We start from the raw sequence: 13,980 nt of genomic DNA on the forward strand, positions 1-13,980 counted from the left end.
CAACGTTTGAAATTCGCCCTTAAGCGGGAGACGGCAGCCTACAACAGTCAAATTGATCGCTGCTTATCACTTCTTTTGTGGTAGGTACAGTTATTCCAGATAGGGGAATGGGTAGGTTAAGTTATTCCAGGGAGGGGAATGCTTATGGGCAAGGCATTATGCTTGATCGGAGGCGGATGAAGTGGCAAAAAAGGCTCGGCCTACACCATGACCATGCCAATCGTCAACCCAAAGTGAATATGAGCCACACAGGTTGGTTGAAATAGCGCAACATGAATGATGGAACCTGGATCCAAGCGTCCCAGGATGCATTGCAGCGAAAACGTTCAACAATGTTCAGCGTGACCAATGTTTCTATCTTGGAAAATGAAATTGCATGATGTATGGAGTGTTTTTGACATATCTTGTCTCAGGATTTGCTTGCAGTCCTACCATATCCCACAAAATGCAGAAGTGCAGTCAATGCAGCTTTTTACCTAAAATGGTAAAAATTGGTCAAAGCCTCATGCGGTTTATTACCTGCCCCTGGAATAACATCAATGGCAATTATAAGAATAATGCTGATAATAATACAAATTTTGTATGTATGTTTTCAGCCCTACAAAACCATAACTATAGAAGTTTAAATTTATACGTAAAGCTAGATATTTGTAGAAATATCTATATTGATATATAACTATCTATTTATATAGCTAGATATATATCTATGCAGTAACATACATTAGATAGATAGATAGATAGATAGATAGATAGACTGTATATAAGCCTGCAAGTCTTGCACTTGAAGCAGCTTTATGATGTCATTAAGGCTCGATGGTGACACGCGCACCCGGAACAAGGACCACAGGTTGTTAGCGGCCATTTTTCCATCAGTCTCCACTGGAGCTAGAAGTGAGCAGACAGATACTCCTATAGACGCTGCTGGAGCCAGATCATTTGTCTCTGTGATGGACAACGTTTGAAATTCGCCCTTAAGCGGGAGACGGCAGCCTACAACAGTCAAATTGATCGCTGCTTATCACTTCTTTTGTGGTAGGTACAGTTATTCCAGATAGGGGAATGGGTAGGTTAAGTTATTCCAGGGAGGGGAATGCTTATGGGCAAGGCATTATGCTTGATCGGAGGCGGATGAAGTGGCAAAAAAGGCTCGGCCTACACCATGACCATGCCAATCGTCAACCCAAAGTGAATATGAGCCACACAGGTTGGTTGAAATAGCGCAACATGAATGATGGAACCTGGATCCAAGCGTCCCAGGATGCATTTCAGCGAAAACGTTCAACAATGTTCAGCGTGACCAATGTTTCTATCTTGGAAAATGAAATTGCATGATGTATGGAGTGTTTTTGACATATCTTGTCTCAGGATTTGCTTGCAGTCCTACCATATCCCACAAAATGCAGAAGTGCAGTCAATGCAGCTTTTTACCTAAAATGGTAAAAATTGTTCAAAGCCTCATGCGGTTTATTACCTGCCCCTGGAATAACATCAATGGCAATTATAAGAATAATTCTGATAATAGTACAAATTTTGTATGTATGTTTTCAGCCCTACAAAACCATAACTATAGAAGTTTAAATTTATACGTAAAGCTAGATATTTGTAGAAATATCTATATTGATATATAACTATCTATTTATATAGCTAGATATATATCTATGCAGTAACATACATTAGATAGATAGATAGATAGACTGTATATAAACCTGCAAGTCTTGCACTTGAAGCAGCTTTATGATGTCATTAAGGCTCGATGGTGACACGCGCACCCGGAACAAGGACCACAGGTTGTTAGCGGCCATTTTTCCATCAGTCTCCACTGGAGCTAGAAGTGAGCAGACAGATACTCCTATAGACGCTGCTGGAGCCAGATCATTTGTCTCTGTGATGGACAACGTTTGAAATTCGCCCTTAAGCGGGAGACGGCAGCCTACAACAGTCAAATTGATCGCTGCTTATCACTTCTTTTGTGGTAGGTACAGTTATTCCAGATAGGGGAATGGGTAGGTTAAGTTATTCCAGGGAGGGGAATGCTTATGGGCAAGGCATTATGCTTGATCGGAGGCGGATGAAGTGGCAAAAAAGGCTCGGCCTACACCATGACCATGCCAATCGTCAACCCAAAGTGAATATGAGCCACACAGGTTGGTTGAAATAGCGCAACATGAATGATGGAACCTGGATCCAAGCGTCCCAGGATGCATTTCAGCGAAAACGTTCAACAATGTTCAGCGTGACCAATGTTTCTATCTTGGAAAATGAAATTGCATGATGTATGGAGTGTTTTTGACATATCTTGTCTCAGGATTTGCTTGCAGTCCTACCATATCCCACAAAATGCAGAAGTGCAGTCAATGCAGCTTTTTACCTAAAATGGTAAAAATTGGTCAAAGCCTCATGCGGTTTATTACCTGCCCCTGGAATAACATCAATGGCAATTATAAGAATAATGCTGATAATAATACAAATTTTGTATGTATGTTTTCAGCCCTACAAAACCATAACTATAGAAGTTTAAATTTATACGTAAAGCTAGATATTTGTAGAAATATCTATATTGATATATAACTATCTATTTATATAGCTAGATATATATCTATGCAGTAACATACATTAGATAGATAGATAGATAGATAGATAGATAGATAGATAGATAGACTGTATATAAGCCTGCAAGTCTTGCACTTGAAGCAGCTTTATGATGTCATTAAGGCTCGATGGTGACACGCGCACCCAGAACAAGGACCACAGGTTGTTAGCGGCCATTTTTCCATCAGTCTCCACTGGAGCTAGAAGTGAGCAGACAGATACTCCTATAGACGCTGCTGGAGCCAGATCATTTGTCTCTGTGATGGACAACGTTTGAAATTCGCCCTTAAGCGGGAGACGGCAGCCTACAACAGTCAAATTGATCGCTGCTTATCACTTCTTTTGTGGTAGGTACAGTTATTCCAGATAGGGGAATGGGTAGGTTAAGTTATTCCAGGGAGGGGAATGCTTATGGGCAAGGCATTATGCTTGATCGGAGGCGGATGAAGTGGCAAAAAAGGCTCGGCCTACACCATGACCATGCCAATCGTCAACCCAAAGTGAATATGAGCCACACAGGTTGGTTGAAATAGCGCAACATGAATGATGGAACCTGGATCCAAGCGTCCCAGGATGCATTTCAGCGAAAACGTTCAACAATGTTCAGCGTGACCAATGTTTCTATCTTGGAAAATGAAATTGCATGATGTATGGAGTGTTTTTGACATATCTTGTCTCAGGATTTGCTTGCAGTCCTACCATATCCCACAAAATGCAGAAGTGCAGTCAATGCAGCTTTTTACCTAAAATGGTAAAAATTGTTCAAAGCCTCATGCGGTTTATTACCTGCCCCTGGAATAACATCAATGGCAATTATAAGAATAATTCTGATAATAGTACAAATTTTGTATGTATGTTTTCAGCCCTACAAAACCATAACTATAGAAGTTTAAATTTATACGTAAAGCTAGATATTTGTAGAAATATCTATATTGATATATAACTATCTATTTATATAGCTAGATATATATCTATGCAGTAACATACATTAGATAGATAGATAGATAGACTGTATATAAACCTGCAAGTCTTGCACTTGAAGCAGCTTTATGATGTCATTAAGGCTCGATGGTGACACGCGCACCCGGAACAAGGACCACAGGTTGTTAGCGGCCATTTTTCCATCAGTCTCCACTGGAGCTAGAAGTGAGCAGACAGATACTCCTATAGACGCTGCTGGAGCCAGATCATTTGTCTCTGTGATGGACAACGTTTGAAATTCGCCCTTAAGCGGGAGACGGCAGCCTACAACAGTCAAATTGATCGCTGCTTATCACTTCTTTTGTGGTAGGTACAGTTATTCCAGATAGGGGAATGGGTAGGTTAAGTTATTCCAGGGAGGGGAATGCTTATGGGCAAGGCATTATGCTTGATCGGAGGCGGATGAAGTGGCAAAAAAGGCTCGGCCTACACCATGACCATGCCAATCGTCAACCCAAAGTGAATATGAGCCACACAGGTTGGTTGAAATAGCGCAACATGAATGATGGAACCTGGATCCAAGCGTCCCAGGATGCATTTCAGCGAAAACGTTCAACAATGTTCAGCGTGACCAATGTTTCTATCTTGGAAAATGAAATTGCATGATGTATGGAGTGTTTTTGACATATCTTGTCTCAGGATTTGCTTGCAGTCCTACCATATCCCACAAAATGCAGAAGTGCAGTCAATGCAGCTTTTTACCTAAAATGGTAAAAATTGGTCAAAGCCTCATGCGGTTTATTACCTGCCCCTGGAATAACATCAATGGCAATTATAAGAATAATGCTGATAATAATACAAATTTTGTATGTATGTTTTCAGCCCTACAAAACCATAACTATAGAAGTTTAAATTTATACGTAAAGCTAGATATTTGTAGAAATATCTATATTGATATATAACTATCTATTTATATAGCTAGATATATATCTATGCAGTAACATACATTAGATAGATAGATAGATAGATAGATAGATAGATAGATAGATAGATAGATAGATAGATAGACTGTATATAAGCCTGCAAGTCTTGCACTTGAAGCAGCTTTATGATGTCATTAAGGCTCGATGGTGACACGCGCACCCAGAACAAGGACCACAGGTTGTTAGCGGCCATTTTTCCATCAGTCTCCACTGGAGCTAGAAGTGAGCAGACAGATACTCCTATAGACGCTGCTGGAGCCAGATCATTTGTCTCTGTGATTGACAACGTTTGAAATTCGCCCTTAAGCGGGAGACGGCAGCCTACAACAGTCAAATTGATCGCTGCTTATCACTTCTTTTGTGGTAGGTACAGTTATTCCAGATAGGGGAATGGGTAGGTTAAGTTATTCCAGGGAGGGGAATGCTTATGGGCAAGGCATTATGCTTGATCGGAGGCGGATGAAGTGGCAAAAAAGGATCGGCCAACACCATGACCATGCCAATCGTCAACCCAAAGTGAATATGAGCCACACAGGTTGGTTGAAATAGCGCAACATGAATGATGGAACCTGGATCCAAGCGTCCCAGGATGCATTGCAGCGAAAACGTTCAACAATGTTCAGCGTGACCAATGTTTCTATCTTGGAAAATGAAATTGCATGATGTATGGAGTGTTTTTGACATATCTTGTCTCAGGATTTGCTTGCAGTCCTACCATATCCCACAAAATGCAGAAGTGCAGTCAATGCAGCTTTTTACCTAAAATGGTAAAAATTGGTCAAAGCCTCATGCGGTTTATTACCTGCCCCTGGAATAACATCAATGGCAATTATAAGAATAATGCTGATAATAATACAAATTTTGTATGTATGTTTTCAGCCCTACAAAACCATAACTATAGAAGTTTAAATTTATACGTAAAGCTAGATATTTGTAGAAATATCTATATTGATATATAACTATCTATTTATATAGCTAGATATATATCTATGCAGTAACATACATTAGATAGATAGATAGATAGATAGATAGATAGACTGTATATAAGCCTGCAAGTCTTGCACTTGAAGCAGCTTTATGATGTCATTAAGGCTCGATGGTGACACGCGCACCCGGAACAAGGACCACAGGTTGTTAGCGGCCATTTTTCCATCAGTCTCCACTGGAGCTAGAAGTGAGCAGACAGATACTCCTATAGACGCTGCTGGAGCCAGATCATTTGTCTCTGTGATGGACAACGTTTGAAATTCGCCCTTAAGCGGGAGACGGCAGCCTACAACAGTCAAATTGATCGCTGCTTATCACTTCTTTTGTGGTAGGTACAGTTATTCCAGATAGGGGAATGGGTAGGTTAAGTTATTCCAGGGAGGGGAATGCTTATGGGCAAGGCATTATGCTTGATCGGAGGCGGATGAAGTGGCAAAAAAGGCTCGGCCTACACCATGACCATGCCAATCGTCAACCCAAAGTGAATATGAGCCACACAGGTTGGTTGAAATAGCGCAACATGAATGATGGAACCTGGATCCAAGCGTCCCAGGATGCATTTCAGCGAAAACGTTCAACAATGTTCAGCGTGACCAATGTTTCTATCTTGGAAAATGAAATTGCATGATGTATGGAGTGTTTTTGACATATCTTGTCTCAGGATTTGCTTGCAGTCCTACCATATCCCACAAAATGCAGAAGTGCAGTCAATGCAGCTTTTTACCTAAAATGGTAAAAATTGTTCAAAGCCTCATGCGGTTTATTACCTGCCCCTGGAATAACATCAATGGCAATTATAAGAATAATTCTGATAATAGTACAAATTTTGTATGTATGTTTTCAGCCCTACAAAACCATAACTATAGAAGTTTAAATTTATACGTAAAGCTAGATATTTGTAGAAATATCTATATTGATATATAACTATCTATTTATATAGCTAGATATATATCTATGCAGTAACATACATTAGATAGATAGATAGATAGACTGTATATAAACCTGCAAGTCTTGCACTTGAAGCAGCTTTATGATGTCATTAAGGCTCGATGGTGACACGCGCACCCGGAACAAGGACCACAGGTTGTTAGCGGCCATTTTTCCATCAGTCTCCACTGGAGCTAGAAGTGAGCAGACAGATACTCCTATAGACGCTGCTGGAGCCAGATCATTTGTCTCTGTGATGGACAACGTTTGAAATTCGCCCTTAAGCGGGAGACGGCAGCCTACAACAGTCAAATTGATCGCTGCTTATCACTTCTTTTGTGGTAGGTACAGTTATTCCAGATAGGGGAATGGGTAGGTTAAGTTATTCCAGGGAGGGGAATGCTTATGGGCAAGGCATTATGCTTGATCGGAGGCGGATGAAGTGGCAAAAAAGGCTCGGCCTACACCATGACCATGCCAATCGTCAACCCAAAGTGAATATGAGCCACACAGGTTGGTTGAAATAGCGCAACATGAATGATGGAACCTGGATCCAAGCGTCCCAGGATGCATTTCAGCGAAAACGTTCAACAATGTTCAGCGTGACCAATGTTTCTATCTTGGAAAATGAAATTGCATGATGTATGGAGTGTTTTTGACATATCTTGTCTCAGGATTTGCTTGCAGTCCTACCATATCCCACAAAATGCAGAAGTGCAGTCAATGCAGCTTTTTACCTAAAATGGTAAAAATTGGTCAAAGCCTCATGCGGTTTATTACCTGCCCCTGGAATAACATCAATGGCAATTATAAGAATAATGCTGATAATAATACAAATTTTGTATGTATGTTTTCAGCCCTACAAAACCATAACTATAGAAGTTTAAATTTATACGTAAAGCTAGATATTTGTAGAAATATCTATATTGATATATAACTATCTATTTATATAGCTAGATATATATCTATGCAGTAACATACATTAGATAGATAGATAGATAGATAGATAGATAGATAGATAGACTGTATATAAGCCTGCAAGTCTTGCACTTGAAGCAGCTTTATGATGTCATTAAGGCTCGATGGTGACACGCGCACCCAGAACAAGGACCACAGGTTGTTAGCGGCCATTTTTCCATCAGTCTCCACTGGAGCTAGAAGTGAGCAGACAGATACTCCTATAGACGCTGCTGGAGCCAGATCATTTGTCTCTGTGATTGACAACGTTTGAAATTCGCCCTTAAGCGGGAGACGGCAGCCTACAACAGTCAAATTGATCGCTGCTTATCACTTCTTTTGTGGTAGGTACAGTTATTCCAGATAGGGGAATGGGTAGGTTAAGTTATTCCAGGGAGGGGAATGCTTATGGGCAAGGCATTATGCTTGATCGGAGGCGGATGAAGTGGCAAAAAAGGATCGGCCAACACCATGACCATGCCAATCGTCAACCCAAAGTGAATATGAGCCACACAGGTTGGTTGAAATAGCGCAACATGAATGATGGAACCTGGATCCAAGCGTCCCAGGATGCATTGCAGCGAAAACGTTCAACAATGTTCAGCGTGACCAATGTTTCTATCTTGGAAAATGAAATTGCATGATGTATGGAGTGTTTTTGACATATCTTGTCTCAGGATTTGCTTGCAGTCCTACCATATCCCACAAAATGCAGAAGTGCAGTCAATGCAGCTTTTTACCTAAAATGGTAAAAATTGGTCAAAGCCTCATGCGGTTTATTACCTGCCCCTGGAATAACATCAATGGCAATTATAAGAATAATGCTGATAATAATACAAATTTTGTATGTATGTTTTCAGCCCTACAAAACCATAACTATAGAAGTTTAAATTTATACGTAAAGCTAGATATTTGTAGAAATATCTATATTGATATATAACTATCTATTTATATAGCTAGATATATATCTATGCAGTAACATACATTAGATAGATAGATAGATAGATAGATAGATAGACTGTATATAAGCCTGCAAGTCTTGCACTTGAAGCAGCTTTATGATGTCATTAAGGCTCGATGGTGACACGCGCACCCGGAACAAGGACCACAGGTTGTTAGCGGCCATTTTTCCATCAGTCTCCACTGGAGCTAGAAGTGAGCAGACAGATACTCCTATAGACGCTGCTGGAGCCAGATCATTTGTCTCTGTGATGGACAACGTTTGAAATTCGCCCTTAAGCGGGAGACGGCAGCCTACAACAGTCAAATTGATCGCTGCTTATCACTTCTTTTGTGGTAGGTACAGTTATTCCAGATAGGGGAATGGGTAGGTTAAGTTATTCCAGGGAGGGGAATGCTTATGGGCAAGGCATTATGCTTGATCGGAGGCGGATGAAGTGGCAAAAAAGGCTCGGCCTACACCATGACCATGCCAATCGTCAACCCAAAGTGAATATGAGCCACACAGGTTGGTTGAAATAGCGCAACATGAATGATGGAACCTGGATCCAAGCGTCCCAGGATGCATTTCAGCGAAAACGTTCAACAATGTTCAGCGTGACCAATGTTTCTATCTTGGAAAATGAAATTGCATGATGTATGGAGTGTTTTTGACATATCTTGTCTCAGGATTTGCTTGCAGTCCTACCATATCCCACAAAATGCAGAAGTGCAGTCAATGCAGCTTTTTACCTAAAATGGTAAAAATTGTTCAAAGCCTCATGCGGTTTATTACCTGCCCCTGGAATAACATCAATGGCAATTATAAGAATAATTCTGATAATAGTACAAATTTTGTATGTATGTTTTCAGCCCTACAAAACCATAACTATAGAAGTTTAAATTTATACGTAAAGCTAGATATTTGTAGAAATATCTATATTGATATATAACTATCTATTTATATAGCTAGATATATATCTATGCAGTAACATACATTAGATAGATAGATAGATAGACTGTATATAAACCTGCAAGTCTTGCACTTGAAGCAGCTTTATGATGTCATTAAGGCTCGATGGTGACACGCGCACCCGGAACAAGGACCACAGGTTGTTAGCGGCCATTTTTCCATCAGTCTCCACTGGAGCTAGAAGTGAGCAGACAGATACTCCTATAGACGCTGCTGGAGCCAGATCATTTGTCTCTGTGATGGACAACGTTTGAAATTCGCCCTTAAGCGGGAGACGGCAGCCTACAACAGTCAAATTGATCGCTGCTTATCACTTCTTTTGTGGTAGGTACAGTTATTCCAGATAGGGGAATGGGTAGGTTAAGTTATTCCAGGGAGGGGAATGCTTATGGGCAAGGCATTATGCTTGATCGGAGGCGGATGAAGTGGCAAAAAAGGCTCGGCCTACACCATGACCATGCCAATCGTCAACCCAAAGTGAATATGAGCCACACAGGTTGGTTGAAATAGCGCAACATGAATGATGGAACCTGGATCCAAGCGTCCCAGGATGCATTTCAGCGAAAACGTTCAACAATGTTCAGCGTGACCAATGTTTCTATCTTGGAAAATGAAATTGCATGATGTATGGAGTGTTTTTGACATATCTTGTCTCAGGATTTGCTTGCAGTCCTACCATATCCCACAAAATGCAGAAGTGCAGTCAATGCAGCTTTTTACCTAAAATGGTAAAAATTGGTCAAAGCCTCATGCGGTTTATTACCTGCCCCTGGAATAACATCAATGGCAATTATAAGAATAATGCTGATAATAATACAAATTTTGTATGTATGTTTTCAGCCCTACAAAACCATAACTATAGAAGTTTAAATTTATACGTAAAGCTAGATATTTGTAGAAATATCTATATTGATATATAACTATCTATTTATATAGCTAGATATATATCTATGCAGTAACATACATTAGATAGATAGATAGATAGATAGATAGATAGATAGATAGACTGTATATAAGCCTGCAAGTCTTGCACTTGAAGCAGCTTTATGATGTCATTAAGGCTCGATGGTGACACGCGCACCCGGAACAAGGACCACAGGTTGTTAGCGGCCATTTTTCCATCAGTCTCCACTGGAGCTAGAAGTGAGTAGACAGATACTCCTATAGACGCTGCTGGAGCCAGATCTTTTGTCTCTGTGATGGACAACGTTTGAAATTCGCCCTTAAGCGGGAGACGGCAGCCTACAACAGTCAAATTGATCGCTGCTTATCACTTCTTTTGTGGTAGGTACAGTTATTCCAGATAGGGGAATGGGTAGGTTAAGTTATTCCAGGGAGGGGAATGCTTATGGGCAAGGCATTATGCTTGATCGGAGGCGGATGAAGTGGCAAAAAAGGCTCGGCCTACACCATGACCATGCCAATCGTCAACCCAAAGTGAATATGAGCCACACAGGTTGGTTGAAATAGCGCAACATGAATGATGGAACCTGGATCCAAGCGTCCCAGGATGCATTTCAGCGAAAACGTTCAACAATGTTCAGCGTGACCAATGTTTCTATCTTGGAAAATGAAATTGCATGATGTATGGAGTGTTTTTGACATATCTTGTCTCAGGATTTGCTTGCAGTCCTACCATATCCCACAAAATGCAGAAGTGCAGTCAATGCAGCTTTTTACCTAAAATGGTAAAAATTGGTCAAAGCCTCATGCGGTTTATTACCTGCCCCTGGAATAACATCAATGGCAATTATAAGAATAATTCTGATAATAGTACAAATTTTGTATGTATGTTTTCAGCCCTACAAAACCATAACTATAGAAGTTTAAATTTATACGTAAAGCTAGATATTTGTAGAAATTTCTATATTGATATATAACTATCTATTTATATAGCTAGATATATATCTATGCAGTAACATACATTAGATAGATAGATAGATAGACTGTATATAAGCCTGCAAGTCTTGCACTTGAAGCAGCTTTATGATGTCATTAAGGCTCGATGGTGACACGCGCACCCGGAACAAGGACCACAGGTTGTTAGCGGCCATTTTTCCATCAGTCTCCACTGGAGCTAGAAGTGAGCAGACAGATACTCCTATAGACGCTGCTGGAGCCAGATCATTTGTCTCTGTGATGGACAACGTTTGAAATTCGCCCTTAAGCGGGAGACGGCAGCCTACAACAGTCAAATTGATCGCTGCTTATCACTTCTTTTGTGGTAGGTACAGTTATTCCAGATAGGGGAATGGGTAGGTTAAGTTATTCCAGGGAGGGGAATGCTTATGGGCAAGGCATTATGCTTGATCGGAGGCGGATGAAGTGGCAAAAAAGGCTCGGCCTACACCATGACCATGCCAATCGTCAACCCAAAGTGAATATGAGCCACACAGGTTGGTTGAAATAGCGCAACATGAATGATGGAACCTGGATCCAAGCGTCCCAGGATGCATTTCAGCGAAAACGTTCAACAATGTTCAGCGTGACCAATGTTTCTATCTTGGAAAATGAAATTGCATGATGTATGGAGTGTTTTTGACATATCTTGTCTCAGGATTTGCTTGCAGTCCTACCATATCCCACAAAATGCAGAAGTGCAGTCAATGCAGCTTTTTACCTAAAATGGTAAAAATTGGTCAAAGCCTCATGCGGTTTATTACCTGCCCCTGGAATAACATCAATGGCAATTATAAGAATAATGCTGATAATAGTACAAATTTTGTATGTATGTTTTCAGCCCTACAAAACCATAACTATAGAAGTTTAAATTTATACGTAAAGCTAGATATTTGTAGAAATATCTATATTGATATATAACTATCTATTTATATAGCTAGATATATATCTATGCAGTAACATACATTAGATAGATAGATAGATAGATAGATAGATAGATAGATAGATAGATAGATAGATAGATAGATAGATAGACTGTATATAAGCCTGCAAGTCTTGCACTTGAAGCAGCTTTATGATGTCATTAAGGCTCGATGGTGACACGCGCACCCGAAACAAGGACCACAGGTTGTTAGCGGCCATTTTTCCATCAGTCTCCACTGGAGCTAGAAGTGAGCAGACAGATACACCTATAGACGCTGCTGGAGCCAGATCATTTGTCTCTGTGATGGACAACGTTTGAAATTCGCCCTTAAGCGGGAGACGGCAGCCTACAACAGTCAAATTGATCGCTGCTTATCACTTCTTTTGTGGTAGGTACAGTTATTCCAGATAGGGGAATGGGTAGGTTAAGTTATTCCAGGGAGGGGAATGCTTATGGGCAAGGCATTATGCTTGATCGGAGGCGGATGAAGTGGCAAAAAAGGCTCGGCCTACACCATGACCATGCCAATCGTCAACCCAAAGTGAATATGAGCCACACAGGTTGGTTGAAATAGCGCAACATGAATGATGGAACCTGGATCCAAGCGTCCCAGGATGCATTGCAGCGAAAACGTTCAACAATGTTCAGCGTGACCAATGTTTCTATCTTGGAAAATGAAATTGCATAATGTATGGAGTGTTTTTGACATATCTTGTCTCAGGATTTGCTTGCAGTCCTACCATATCCCACAAAATGCAGAAGTGCAGTCAATGCAGCTTTTTACCTAAAATGGTAAAAATTGGTCAAAGCCTCATGCGGTTTATTACCTGCCCCTGGAATAACATCAATGGCAATTATAAGAATAATGCTGATAATAATACAAATTTTGTATGTATGTTTTCAGCCCTACAAAACCATAACTATAGAAGTTTAAATTTATACGTAAAGCTAGATATTTGTAGAAATATCTATATTGATATATAACTATCTATTTATATAGCTAGATATATATCTATGCAGTAACATACATTAGATAGATAGATAGATAGACTGTATATAAGCCTGCAAGTCTTGCACTTGAAGCAGCTTTATGATGTCATTAAGGCTCGATGGTGACACGCGCACCCGGAACAAGGACCACAGGTTGTTAGCGGCCATTTTTCCATCAGTCTCCACTGGAGCTAGAAGTGAGCAGACAGATACTCCTATAGACGCTGCTGGAGCCAGATCATTTGTCTCTGTGATGGACAACGTTTGAAATTCGCCCTTAAGCGGGAGACGGCAGCCTACAACAGTCAAATTGATCGCTGCTTATCACTTCTTTTGTGGTAGGTACAGTTATTCCAGATAGGGGAATGGGTAGGTTAAGTTATTCCAGGGAGGGGAATGCTTATGGGCAAGGCATTATGCTTGATCGGAGGCGGATGAAGTGGCAAAAAAGGCTCGGCCTACACCATGACCATGCCAATCGTCAACCCAAAGTGAATATGAGCCACACAGGTTGGTTGAAATAGCGCAACATGAATGATGGAACCTGGATCCAAGCGTCCCAGGATGCATTTCAGCGAAAACGTTCAACAATGTTCAGCGTGACCAATGTTTCTATCTTGGAAAATGAAATTGCATGATGTATGGAGTGTTTTTGACATATCTTGTCTCAGGATTTGCTTGCAGTCCTACCATATCCCACAAAATGCAGAAGTGCAGTCAATGCAGCTTTTTACCTAAAATGGTAAAAATTGGTCAAAGCCTCATGCGGTTTATTACCTGCCCCTGGAATAACATCAATGGCAATTATAAGAATAATGCTGATAATAGTACAAATTTTGTATGTATGTTTTCAGCCCTACAAAACCATAACTATAGAAGTTTAAATTTAT

The sequence above is a fragment of the Eleutherodactylus coqui genome, chromosome 13, assembly GCF_035609145.1.
Source record: "Eleutherodactylus coqui strain aEleCoq1 chromosome 13, aEleCoq1.hap1, whole genome shotgun sequence".
Lineage (NCBI taxonomy): Eukaryota > Metazoa > Chordata > Amphibia > Anura > Eleutherodactylidae > Eleutherodactylus > Eleutherodactylus coqui.